Source organism: Rhinolophus ferrumequinum, chromosome 14 (assembly GCF_004115265.2).
Source record: "Rhinolophus ferrumequinum isolate MPI-CBG mRhiFer1 chromosome 14, mRhiFer1_v1.p, whole genome shotgun sequence".
Taxonomy (NCBI): domain Eukaryota; kingdom Metazoa; phylum Chordata; class Mammalia; order Chiroptera; family Rhinolophidae; genus Rhinolophus; species Rhinolophus ferrumequinum.
Window position 1 is genome coordinate 5,851,183 of NC_046297.1, and position 12,976 is coordinate 5,864,158.

At 38.6% G+C, this 12,976-nt stretch overlaps 1 protein-coding gene across 3 annotated transcripts in view; it reads right to left on the reverse strand.

The window, feature by feature from the left end:
- PKIA (cAMP-dependent protein kinase inhibitor alpha) overlaps positions 1-12,740 on the reverse strand; it is a 62,994-nt gene extending 50,254 nt beyond the window's left edge. For 2 of the 3 annotated variants that reach the window (XM_033126520.1, XM_033126518.1), the window contains exon 1: positions 12,595-12,740. The gene's annotated coding sequence lies outside the window, so the exon portion shown is untranslated. The remainder of the gene's footprint in view (positions 1-12,594) is intronic. The other variant, XM_033126519.1, reaches the window with a different exon arrangement.
- Between the last annotated feature and the right edge of the window lie 236 nt (positions 12,741-12,976).

A 12,976-nucleotide genomic window follows, 5' to 3' on the forward strand; every position in this document is an offset into this window, starting at 1 on the left:
TCTTTCCATTTTGGCGCTTACCTTTTAGACCTGTCCAGTTGCTACAGCATAGAGGAAAGCATTAGATTGGCCATGGCACGAGACAGGTTTTCATTCTCGCCCTGCGACTTAATAACTGTGTGTACTGCTTAAGTAGGCAAATTCATGCATTTCAATTCCCCCCTTGCCTCTGCAAAAGGAGGGTAGTTCGTTAGGGTGGTCCAATGAGAAGATGGATATAAAAAGGCTTTGAAAATGATATAATGCTTAAAAAAATATAATTTATCATTATTATTTCAGGATGAGGGAAAATTCCCCTTCTAACATATTCATTTATTTTTATGGCCAGCCCTGATCTTCCAGAAATCTACATAAAAATTGACATTTTACCAGTGCTTGACACTGTTTACATGTGGAAGAACACATCCACACAGGCACATATCTTCTTAAACAGTTCTAAAAGTAATACATACACGTAGCAATGGACTTGGAAATATAGAATGAGATCAAGAGAAAGTGAAGGTCCACTGGACTCTCTTGAGTTAGCCATCGATAATTGATTTTTAAATTTGCTTTGGGTCTTTTTACTCTTTGTATGTGATATTCAAAACCAAGTTGTGAAGATTCAAAATCAAGAAGTTAGCATATTTACATACCAAATTAAAATTCCTAAACTAGTATTACAGTTGATGCAGTATTTATATGAAATATTACATACAACATACTTCAGTAAATTAACAAAGTGAAAACAGTAAAGAAATGCCATAAATATTTGTGCCCTAGAAAGAATTCAGAGGGAAATCCTAGTAGTATAAGTCAATGCGTGCTTAATCATATTACTTTTATTTATAAAGCATCCAAACATAAATACCTCTATAAGACTATATGTCTTTAACATTAAAAGAAATGTAGTCTAGAATTAATTTTAAAAACACTGTTTTTATTGTGCTTATATTTTCTAATTGAGGAGTCTGGCCTTTAAGCATTTATAACTTAGAGTTAATGAGATATAAAGCAGGAGGAAACCCAACAATCCAACTCATGGCATTTGTTAATACCAGGCTCTGTGTAAAAGTGTTATGAAACTAAGTTAAAATGAAGCAGAACCAAAAATAGACATCACAATAAACAAACGACTATTTTTTAAAAACCTAGTTACAAGTATACTACCTGGGTTAGGGTGATGAGGAAGATTGAATGAAAGGCCAGACCAAGTTTGGTTCTCTTACTTGAAAAAAACGACAGTATATTAGGTCTACTAATATACGCTCAAATCTGGGGCTATGTAACGGCAACTCTCATCTTGCTAGTTTTCCAAAAGAGTGCATTTTTAGAGAATAAGTGTAGAAAAAGAACGAGAATGTTCTACAGTGCAGTTTTCCTTCCCCTTTCCCTACTCGTTCTCCAGCAGAGAAAATGAGAAATACCTGAACAGATGTGATGATTCACAAATGGCCAAGTCTCTATTCTGAAACACTATTCAAATGAGAACAGTTTAAATTAGGATTTTGTGAGACACTGGGAGATTATGGCATGAAATGCAGGTACAGAAGAATATTCTTATGCATCATAAAATGTATTCCTCAAAGTGGAAAAGCCGATGGAAAGCCAGAGAACTTAATGGATAAAATATCATCACATGAAACCAGAGCATGTTTCAAGCTGAAAGGCAACTATACCACAATTCTCACATAATTGGAGAGCAGATATAACCCAGTAAACTCAAGTTTAATATATGTATATATATATATATATATATATATATATATATATATATATATATATATGGAAAACATACATAACATTTAGCAATCTGAAGTAGGTAAATACATGTTTTTGCTCATATCACTTTGAAATTTTAAATACATTCCTTTAACTTTTGAAAAATAAATAGGCAGTGAAAAAATGTTTCCTTTACAAAATGTGACCCTGGAAACAAAGATTCTTCAAATGCTTCTCTAAGAACTTGTCTGTTTAAGTGAAATCCAACTATAATATAATCAAATATTTGAACTAGAAGGAAAATGTTCATGATAATATACATAGATATGCATACATGTATATATATTCACACAGATGATTGATTAAATATAATTAATATATAATACACATAAATATATAAAAATGTATTAATAACGTATGTGTATACATGTATGTACTTGTATATTTAAAACAGATATTTTCATTGTTTGCAACGTCACATCTTAGAATCAGACTATGCCCAAAATCTATGCCTCAAACCTTTAGTGAATAGCTAATAAATTCAGTATTGAAATAGGGATTAACAATATTGACTTGGAAATTTAGGACAAACTCCTACTAATGATTTGCACTTTTTACATGAAAGAATAAAGTTAGGTGCAAAGGAATAGACTCTACCAATCAAAATCAATCATTGCCAATTTGGCTTTTGCTGATCACCACAAAATTCTGAGTTGTGAACAACGGTGGTTTACATATTAAACAGAAGGTTCTAGGCAGCTTTTGTACTGAAGCCAAAATGACCCATGTCAGTAATAAAAGTCCAATAAGAAAAAAATGTAAAATTATGTGCTTTTCAAGACCAGCAAAAATTGTCATCGTGCTTAAAGCATGTGTGAAATCTCACAATGCAGTTTTCATAGGCAGGCATTTCTGGTACTGAAATTTTTACATTAATTTAGGCTCTATTGTTTACTTTCAGTTTAAAGGTGTTGTTACTGATCACATCTATTCAGTAGCACCTAGTAACAAACAGGACTCTAAATACTAAAAGGCTTACATGTTCTCTCTAAATTCTTTGAGCTTCAGTAAATAGAAAGGTAGCATATGCTATACAGTGAGTTACAGGTTAATTTTCCTTTTGGACAACTTTATGATATAGCTACACATTAAAACATGTATTTGCATATAAGGCAGGTAGTAGCAGGATTTTCAAACTCTTTTGTTAGAGGCAGTGTATGTTAGCAGCTCTTTATAAATAGGAGCTTCACGCTCCAGGAACTTCAACACTGCATTATGGGGGGAAAACATGTCAACCATTTTTTCTAAAATAAGTGAGCGTTCCTTTTTATATGATATTTGCTTCTGAAATCATCTCCTTTATTCAACATTAATATCATTTCTGATAATGAGTCAGTGAAAAGAGTGATTAGACATAGATAGGGTACAATTCAGAAAGAAAATAAGATGCAGAATTAATAGCCAATTGACTTTTCCCAGGTCATCCAATTAACTACTTGCAGAGTTAAAAATAGAGGCCACGTCTAATTCCCACAGCTACTGCCGGCTGGGAGCCTGACGAATCACTGTCTTGGGATCCACCTCTCCCTCACTGCCATTATGTGCATGGTCTCTTCCCATGAGGTTCAGAGTCATTTTGAGTCTTAGTTTAACTAACATGGAGAGCGGTAGGAAAACACTACATAAACATTTTGGTAATGGGATCTGGTTGTGAATTGCCCATGAGAATTAAAACAATTGGAAACATTTATTAACCCTTACAGTGTTTCAGACCTTACACGAAGTTCTCTGTTATGTTCTCTTCTTTAATCTTCACAACAACCCATTGATTTTTCTCTTTTAAACATCCAGAAACAATTCACAGAGGCTGTATAACTTTCCCTAAGTCACAGAGTTAGAAAATGGTAGAGGTGGGATCCAAATGAGGTGGGATGTAGAGCCAAATTCACTTCCTGAAAGACTTGACTTGGACTTAAATGGGAGCCCAAACTTCCAAAAATAAATAACAATTAACGAGAGAAAGGGAAGAGGGAGGTCTAGTGATCAGCATAGTCTGAAGATTATGTTTAGAGCTTTTTGATTGATCTTGAAATTGAGCGTAAACTGCCTGACAGCTCCAATAATAAAATTCTTAAATTGAACAACAAAAACCCATTGATTTTATAGTCAGATATTTGGAGATCAATCCCAACTGCTTTGCTTTCATAACATTTTACTCTCATTTTATTTCATTTCCATTTTATTTATTAAGGGGAAATTTAAACATTTAAGTATTTTGCCTGAACAGAATAGTGATTTTTTCCCCCCGAACTATGGCTAAGATGCCCTTCCTCCGCTTACTCAACGGACTCTTTAGTGTCACATCATTCTGGTGTCAGATTTAATTTTTGTGGTGAAATAGTGATGTCACAAAGCCTTATGAAAATGTGACAGGTCCACGATCTCACACCTAACATGCAGGTAGAAAAAGTTTTCAATCTATGATTGTGTTCTTTACAGTCAATGAGATTGAAAAAGGCATGGAGATAAGATACCCACTGACTAATCTTTTATTATTACAATCTGTATCTTGCATATTGAATTTTCTAAAAGCCCAAATCTGGTGTAGTTGAAGAAAGGGGGTACTGTCCTATGCTTTCCTGTCCAGTATAAATGGACTGTGTGTGCTTGGCTGAGTAGCTTGAACAACTTTCTAGCTATTATCTGAAACTTTAATATGCATCACCTCTGACTCCCACTTTGCCAAAACCTCAGCGGGAAGAGAGTATGGTTTGGCAAGAAACCTACAAAAATATTCACAATTAACTTGTGTAGAATAGCAATTATTTTGTACTGGAGGGCAGCTTTCAAAACTAAGTGGAAATCATTCCCTTTGTTGTCCACCAAATATTTTGTAAATACCTACGAAAAAGGCAAGTACCAAATTGACCATTTGAGTTGCAGACATTTTTATGTTTCTGGTATTTTACTCTCTTAAAATAACAGTTTGTATTTATTGAAATCTAAACGTTCATAAAACATCTTTCTTTGCCATCCTGGATTGTAGGGAATGTAAGTTAGAATTCTCTTCTTCAAGATCACCCCATGTCTCTACTCGCTTTTATCAATGGGGATTCTTAGTAGGTACATTTCTTTTTAAAGTTATAAAACCATTCTGTACTGATTATTAGGTAAATGTGGGTGTGCCACAATAGTTAAGAAAGTCAGCCCCATTTCATTTTACCTCCATCCATTGTAAGAAACTACGCATTAAATGAAGGCAATTTCCCCAAAAACAACTCCCTTCCTTGAGATGAGAGATGAACTTGGATGAACAAAGATTTATCACAATTTATTTTTGAGGGTAGTGGTTATGAAAAAGTGCTAATGCAGCCTTTTCAGAATGAATCCTTCTAAAATGCATTGTTCTCTAGTGAGCATACCTTATAATTAAAAACCCATACATATAATTTTACTTCTGTAAAGTTTTTGTATATTACCATATGTACCAAATATTGAAATCCTTAGATCGTTACAATCTTTAACATTTGATTGTCTTTAAATCTGAGTTTGCATTCAGTGAGTCTGATAATTCTCAGTGATCCCCTTGGGTAACCACCAATTCAGTTTCAACATTGTTTGTACAAGTTCTGGCAGGACGTTTGTGAATGGATAGAAGGTATTAACATTCTGGTTGTTTTTCATTACATTTCAATTATCCAAGAACCTGGGTGTGAACGACCACGGAGAGGATTGTAAGAAATGGCATTAGAGATATTACTGACTTCTCTGTTTACTCAGTCTGACTCTGCAGTATACAACAAAAGGAACCAAGCAGTGTGTGTTTCTGCTCCTATTGCCATGACCAAAACAGCGAAGCTTCTCCCCTCAGTCTCACAGCCACTCTGGTACACTGTGGAAAATGTGGGCTTCTTGTTGCCTATTCAGGCAAAAATCGGAATGCTTATTTGTTCTATGTCTGCCTTTTAATGAGGGTTTGATCAGACAGCAGTAAAGACAAAAGTAAATAGTAGGAGAAATGTTTATTAATAGATCCCTCCATCCGAATGAACCCAAGAAAAGGCCTGCCTTAAAATACTGTGTGAATGTCTGGGGAGTGTTTATGTCCTTGAAACTCTTCAGTTTTAAGTAGCTTGCCCTTTCAGCATGTTAATCTCTACTTCCTGTAAAACGTGATGCAATAGGCAGCAAGCTCTCTGCTTCTCTTTTGTTGGACAATGCAAATCAAGGCAGTTTCAGTCTGAGTAGGGTAATTCGAATTCTTGCCAGTTCTGTTTGCACTTCAGATAGTCCAATATTCTGTAGTGTAGCTTGAATGAGACCCTTCCAACATTGGGCTTTAATTATTTGGTTTCAGGAGAAATGAACAAGGATACACTGAAAAGAAACTAATGAAAAAGAAACACAGCAAAATAAAGGATTTACCATAATGCAGGTACAGAAATTTGAAAAAAAGAAGAGACCAAATATCATATTAGGCTGGATACAAATAGCCCATTGCTGGAGCTTAAAAAAAAAAAAAAAAAGCTAAACTAGCTATAGATGTTTCTAGTTTTCTGTTGTTGTTAGAAGTCTCTACCGACATGATGCATTCACTGTGCAATACTTTTGAAATGACACGAGAGGTGACTGAGAGAATTGAAATCTTTCAATAGTTGTGTATAGTACTTTTCTTCCATGAACTAAACATGAAAAAAGTGAGCATATTTCCTTGCTCAAATCATATTTAATGGATTACCTTATATTACACACATTCATTTTTAAGATTGTTAGAAATGGTTACAGAAAGTACAGAAATACCATCTGTTGAAGAAATGTATGATTTCTATAGTCAATGTATGTATTCAAATTACAAATGTTTGTGCATAATCTCTGACCTAACAATACCATTTCATATACCACTCCAAGAATTTTTCCAACAAAAGTGAAAGCACCTGCATATAAAGACATGTGCCTCTATGTCCATTACCACACAGCTTGAAATCATAAAACAATTTGGAACATAATGAATGCCTATCCCTGGGTTTTGGTTGAATAAAACCAAGGCACATGAACAGTACACATTATTAGGCATTTACTAAAGGTAATATTGTAGTGTTATATGTTAGATATCATTAATAGAGAAAGGCAATGTACCAAAAGTGTTTTGCAATGAAAAACTACTACACAGGTCGGGCAATTAAATTCGCGAACTTTCCACTATGCACTTACGCAGTGGAAAGTTCGCAAACTTAATTGTCTGACCTCGGCGCATAAAGAAATATCATTCAGCCTGAAAAAGGAATGAAATTCAGACACATGCTACAGCATGGATCAACCCTAAGGACATTATATAGAGGTGCCAAAAAAAAAGTATACATATTTTAAGAAAGGAAAACTGTATTAAAATTGTAATACTCAATATATACTGATAGCAAAAGATGAATACAAATCACATTTGACTTCTGCAATTACAAGAGGTGCTCAAAGTGGTTCCCATCAGCACCCAGACACTTCTGATTACGGCGAACTACTGCTTGAGCAACGTTGACAAAAGTGTCCACTTGTTTACTTTTTTTGGAACACCTTGTATTAAGTGAAAGAAGCCAGACACAAAATGACAAATATTGTATTATTCCACTTATATGAGGTACGTACATAGAATAGGCAAATTTCTAGCCACAAAAAATAGAGTTTACCAGAGGCTGGGGGTGGGGCGGAATGAAGGGTTATTGTTTAATGGATGCAGAGTTTCTATTTGGGATGATGAGAAAGTTCTGGAAATGGATAGTAGTCTGGTTGTTCAACTTTATAAATGTACTAGTGAATACCAGTGAATAGTACACTTAAAAATGGTAAAACTTTATGTTGCGTACATTTTACCATGCTAAAAATAAATCTACTGTAAATAACATAAAGTACAAATTTGCCTCATAGAAAGGAGGCAGATCATGAAGCTTCCATAAAACTGCACTCATTTTAGGAGCTTATATGTACAGTTATTATCATATTTTGGGAAATGGAAAGGACGCAACAGCTTAAGTTGTCCTCCTGAGTGTTCTATCTCTCCGTCTCTTCAGGTCCATTTTTTCTAGATTGATGCTGTTCTTGTCACACCTTTCTGAACACTACCTCAGGAACCGTGCTAGCAAGTGTGCGTCTCCTCATGTATAAGCTCAGAATGTTCATGCATTGTTATGCTGGTAATTGTTTTAGAACCTAAGAGGGATGGACAACTTGTCATTCTTTCCTTAACTTGGGAAAAGCAAATATATTACTGTAGATAATAGTACCAGAAAGAAATAGAAACAATGAGGCAGGCATCTGTCCATCCTAAGAAGACCAAATAGATTTCAAAGTAGAATAAACCACTCAGCTGCTGGCAGTGCTCTCCTACATATTTGGCAGCGTAGTACTCAAGTCTGAGAACTCTTTCTTTCTTGTGAAAATGGTTTTGATGGGAAAACCCTAAATAAGCCATTTGGAATGTGTAACGGAGCTCCTTCTGGAATTCCTTTTCCATGAATCAAGGTGCTTTGACTCACTGCTCTCCCTGGCGCTTGTGTCCTCGTCATCTCAGCTGCCTTGGTGCCAGTACTAGTGAAAAGCTCTCCTTTTGGGTCCTCAGGACAATAGGACAGACTCATGACAAGTACCAGGAATGTCTGGGCTAGTAAAGCATTGTCAGAGGGAGCCCAGAGTGGGTGTCCTCAAACCATCTGCTAAGGAGGCTTTACTGGGTCCTTTACTGTATGCACAATTCTGTGTTTGTGTGTGTGTGTGTGTGTGTGTGTGTGTGTACTTGCACTTGCGGAGTGGGTGCATAACCTTTACTGAATTATCAAAGGGGATCTTAAGACCCAAATGGTTAAGAAGCACTGGAAAGATCAGTCACACAATTTTAAACTACTCTGATTGCTCCAACCTTCTGTTTTCGTATCTCGTATCGCTTTCCTTAACTCAGTTTCACTTCGAAGAGCAGCGTGGTAACGTGGAAAAGAATATTGGCTATTCGGGTGACAATTCTGGGCCTGTTTCCTCGATGCAAAGTTACCATACAGTACAAGGATGGAATTAGATACCGTAGCCAGTAACTTAAAACTAGATAAGTGCTTATATATATATATATATATATATATATATATATATATATATATATAAGTTGCCTTCCCCTGCTTACTTTTTCTGGACAGAATGCAAGCATGTTGAACGCAAGGTACCATGTCTTCTTTAAAATTTCTTGGTTATGCTTACCATGCTTCTTCTAATGGAAGAGCTAATTATCATTTAATGGCATGCAAGCTTACAATGAACTGTTGTTGAATATAACTATTTGAATGCACTTTCCCTGCATTTATTATTACATAAGGAACCTAAACAACTACATTGGGACTTGCTCACATATTCAGAGCCTGACTTGGCTAGTGGAGAAAGTAGGTAGATACGTACCCTGGGAAATAATAACCCATTTCTTCACCAAAATCAAATGCCTGAATATCTGCTATGCATATGCATAGCTAGGCACTGCGTTACAGGCAATAAAATGTTGTCACTCACACGTCCTGCTCTCCAAGGCTATTTTAGAAGAGCAAAGCATGTACACACAAAAGGACAGATGGAGATAGAAAGTGCCATAGGAATTTAAACAAGGGAGAAAACGTAGCTGACATGGGAAGGAAGGTGGGAAGGGGAAGGCTTCATGGAAGACATGGTGTCTGATGTGAGCAAGGTTTCACTATGCAGCAAGGTGAGTGAAAGGAACAGATGAAGACGTACAGGTGTGACATCATGGGGTACAAATTAGAAATAAGACCACTTGCTGTAGTCTTGTCCTAGGGATTTTAAGGGGGTTAGTAAGAAACTAGATAAAGAGAAATCACATGAAGAGATATTCTTGATACGTATTACTTATTAATAACTTTTAAATGCAGGTATTTAAAAAACAATAGCATAAAAGTGAACTTAAACTTAAAACTATAGATATAATGAACAGGATGAATTCAGTTGCCGAAATTTGGCAATGAAGAGGCTTTCAGAACAGCACTTTTCTACCCATTCTCAGTGGAGGCACTGGTTGAATAGAAATGACATTTCTTCTTCAGACTTATCATTCCTACTTCTTTGTTTCTTTCCTATTTTTCAAAATCTCAAAATAAGGCTGTTTTCATTGTAGCTAATGGGGAGAATTCAGCACCAGAAAACGCCTTTTGTCATCAGAGGGAACACTGGCTCCTAAATTTGTACTAATTTACTGATAACACTGAGCCCCACCAGACTAAATTTTTCCCCCTTATTGGGAAGCAATAAATTGACTTCAGTCCTCTCTTGTCAAACCTGCGAAGGTGCCTGCAGTTCATTTAGCATCTAACAGTGCACTTCATTCCTAGTTTTCATTCCTTCTCCATTGCTAAACACCAGGCAATTAATTTTTCCTTTCCCTGGGAGACGGTTCAAGAAAAGGAAATAAAGTCATGAATCAGTTTCGGTCACGAAATCATACATAGGTTACCTTTGAAGACTCTGAATTTAGAAACTTCCTCAGAAATTGTTTAAACCTAAAGTCCAAATTCAGAAATCCCTTAAATTTAATTATTTTGCGCAGGTGCTCTGAAATGAAAAATTAAATTTTCCAACTTGTTTTCTATCTTCCTGAAAAGGCTTCTCCAATCCATAACGTCTCTCATCCATAACTTAGTAGAGTCAGCTCACCTGGAAAATTAATGGCAGGTCTGATGCCAGCTGCGGCAGTACCAGTCCCCTAATTTCTTGCCAAATATTTCAGTTTCTTCAGAAGTCAAGTCACAGATACTTTCAGTATCTAACCATCATGAGGATATTCTCATGCACTACTCTTCACCATAAAGACGCCTCTGAAATTTACAGAAATTTGTGTTGCTATTAACATCCATGGCACTAATCTGTATTTCATATACCAAGCCTAATTTCTTAAAAAACGAATTATTAGTATTTGTTATCATTTACTATTCAGAATAATTATTTATATAGTTAAATATTTTAACATTAGGAAAGAAAGGTGATGGAGTCAAGGGTTTTGTTCTTTGTTCCCTTTCCTAGGTGGTGAGCGTGAGTCAAAATTCTAGAATTTTGAAAATTTTATATTTCAAACCCAAGGCACACTCAACACCTAATAAAAACAACAACAAGCCAGAAATGAAATCAGCCCTGAAGTGTTTATGATCCCAGGGAACACTTGCTGTGGGATTTGTCAGCCCTCTGCGCCCTCCCCCGCCTCGTATACTGAAGGTGGAGACAAAGAAATCAGCTCAAATCTTTCTACAGTGTATCTTAAAAAGAGACTTTGTAATCAGAAAATCAATAATAACATGTAACAGAATCCACATCATTTTTCAGAACCAGGATCTTTGTCTAAAAGCGATATTTAAAAAGCAAGATAAGCAGAGGTAACTGTTTTAGCCATAAACCCTGCCCCTCTTTTTCATTGATCTTCTCTTTTAATTCGTTAAAATAAAATTACGTGGCTGTTAAGTCAGACTGTCTCTCTAATTTCAAGTGTAAAGATAACAGGTCTCCTCTGAAACAGAAGATCGGCACACAGACACTCCGCATTCTGGCTTATTGCAACTGTTCTCTGCTGGTGAAGTGGCACGTTTGTAATCCCCATTACAGCCATCTTATCCACTTCACAGGGCACGGTTCAAACGTGCATCCCTAGGTGGCAACAGGAACAGGCAGGGGTTCGTGGGGAAACCCAAGGACAAGCGGTCAGCACCCCGTTTAAACGGGGAGCCCCACTTGAGGATGCCCAGACAGTCAGAGGCTTAGATCTGCCAACGCCGTTGGCTTTCCGAGTGCCTGTGGGGAAAGCCTTTCTGGAAACTCTTTTGAGGTTACCGGGGAATCCTGGGACAAATGCACTGCTGGCGCTTTGGGGAGGACTTTCCTCCAACCCTACCCAGCAAGGTATCTCACAGCCAAAGCTAGACTGCAAAGGCTTCAAGAAAAACTGGATAGACGGGCATTCACGTTTCTATGCCTGGGCACAGGGGGCAGAATCTATAGGCATGGCCTCCTCTCACACCCCCGCACAGTCTGCTGTCCCCCACAGCTTTCTGGTAGCACAGTGTCTGCAATGAAGTGAGTTACCAGAAACCAGGTTGGTACTGGTTTCTCATGCCATGTATTTAGGGGAGGGGCGCCGGTACCAGTCTATAGAGAGAATACCCACACTGGTGTCTGGCAGTGCCCTTCTGGGTCCTTGACAAAATCCATCATGGAAACAGGTGGTGGAGAGGAGCTGACACGAGCTGGCCTGTGAATGGGCACATCACCCCCACCAGGCCTCCCACCCCCCACAAAAGAAATCAATGAAGTGACTGACAGTGTAGTGAAGTCCTGCTCAACCCAAGCTGAACTCCAGGAGCTAAGAGAAGTTGCTCCCTGATGTGAGGCTTTGTAAAGGCTGAATATTGAAGGAGGTGTTTGACCCTGAATGTAACGTGTGTGCACCGACCCAATCTGACGATGGGGAAGGAAAGGCCCGCGGAAGGTGGGGGGGTGGTGGGTGGTTTCTGCTTACTTCCCCAGCTTGCCTCCAAGGACTGCTGCTCCCCAACCAGGAACTAACCCAGGGGAGGCTGAAGGTGGACACATAAAGTGCAGCTCAAATTATTTTACATCGGGAATCCCTTCGACGTCTAAGCGAGTCTGGGATTGAAATGGTCTCTTATCTTGAAGAGCATAGGGCTGACCGCCCTCTTTGTTTGCCCAGGAACAGCACTCCTCCGACCTCAGGCACTTGCTGGTCAACATTTCCATCCCAGTTGTTGCTCCTTTTCCCATCGCAGAATGCAGAAGAGGTGTCCCCTTCTCTGCATCGCAACCCCCATTATCCACCGAGCGGAAAGCACCGCGCTGCGTGGCCGGGCCGCTTACCTTGTCTGGACGGAATCAGCGCACGTCCCGCCCGCTGCCCGGACCGCAGTGCCTCGGCGCCGGCCGTGTGCGTGGTCAGCCCCGCCGTCCTACACCCCACCTGCCGGCTGCAGCAGCTGCTCGCTCTCTCGCTTGCCGCTCGGCGGCTCCCACAGACCGCATGAAGTCATCCCCGCCCCGGGCCGGATCTCCGCATTCCGCGCTGGCGCGGGGGGAGAGGGACCTCTCCCGGCCGCAGGGGAGGGCGCCTGCAAACTGCGGCAGTTGGCCGCCTTCCCGCTGCGGGTTTCAGGTTTATTTTCTATGGATGCTGGAACAGAGGAAGCGTCACTGGATGGCGGACCGAGAGAGGAGAGCCTGAGTGACTTTCTCTGCAGAGCGC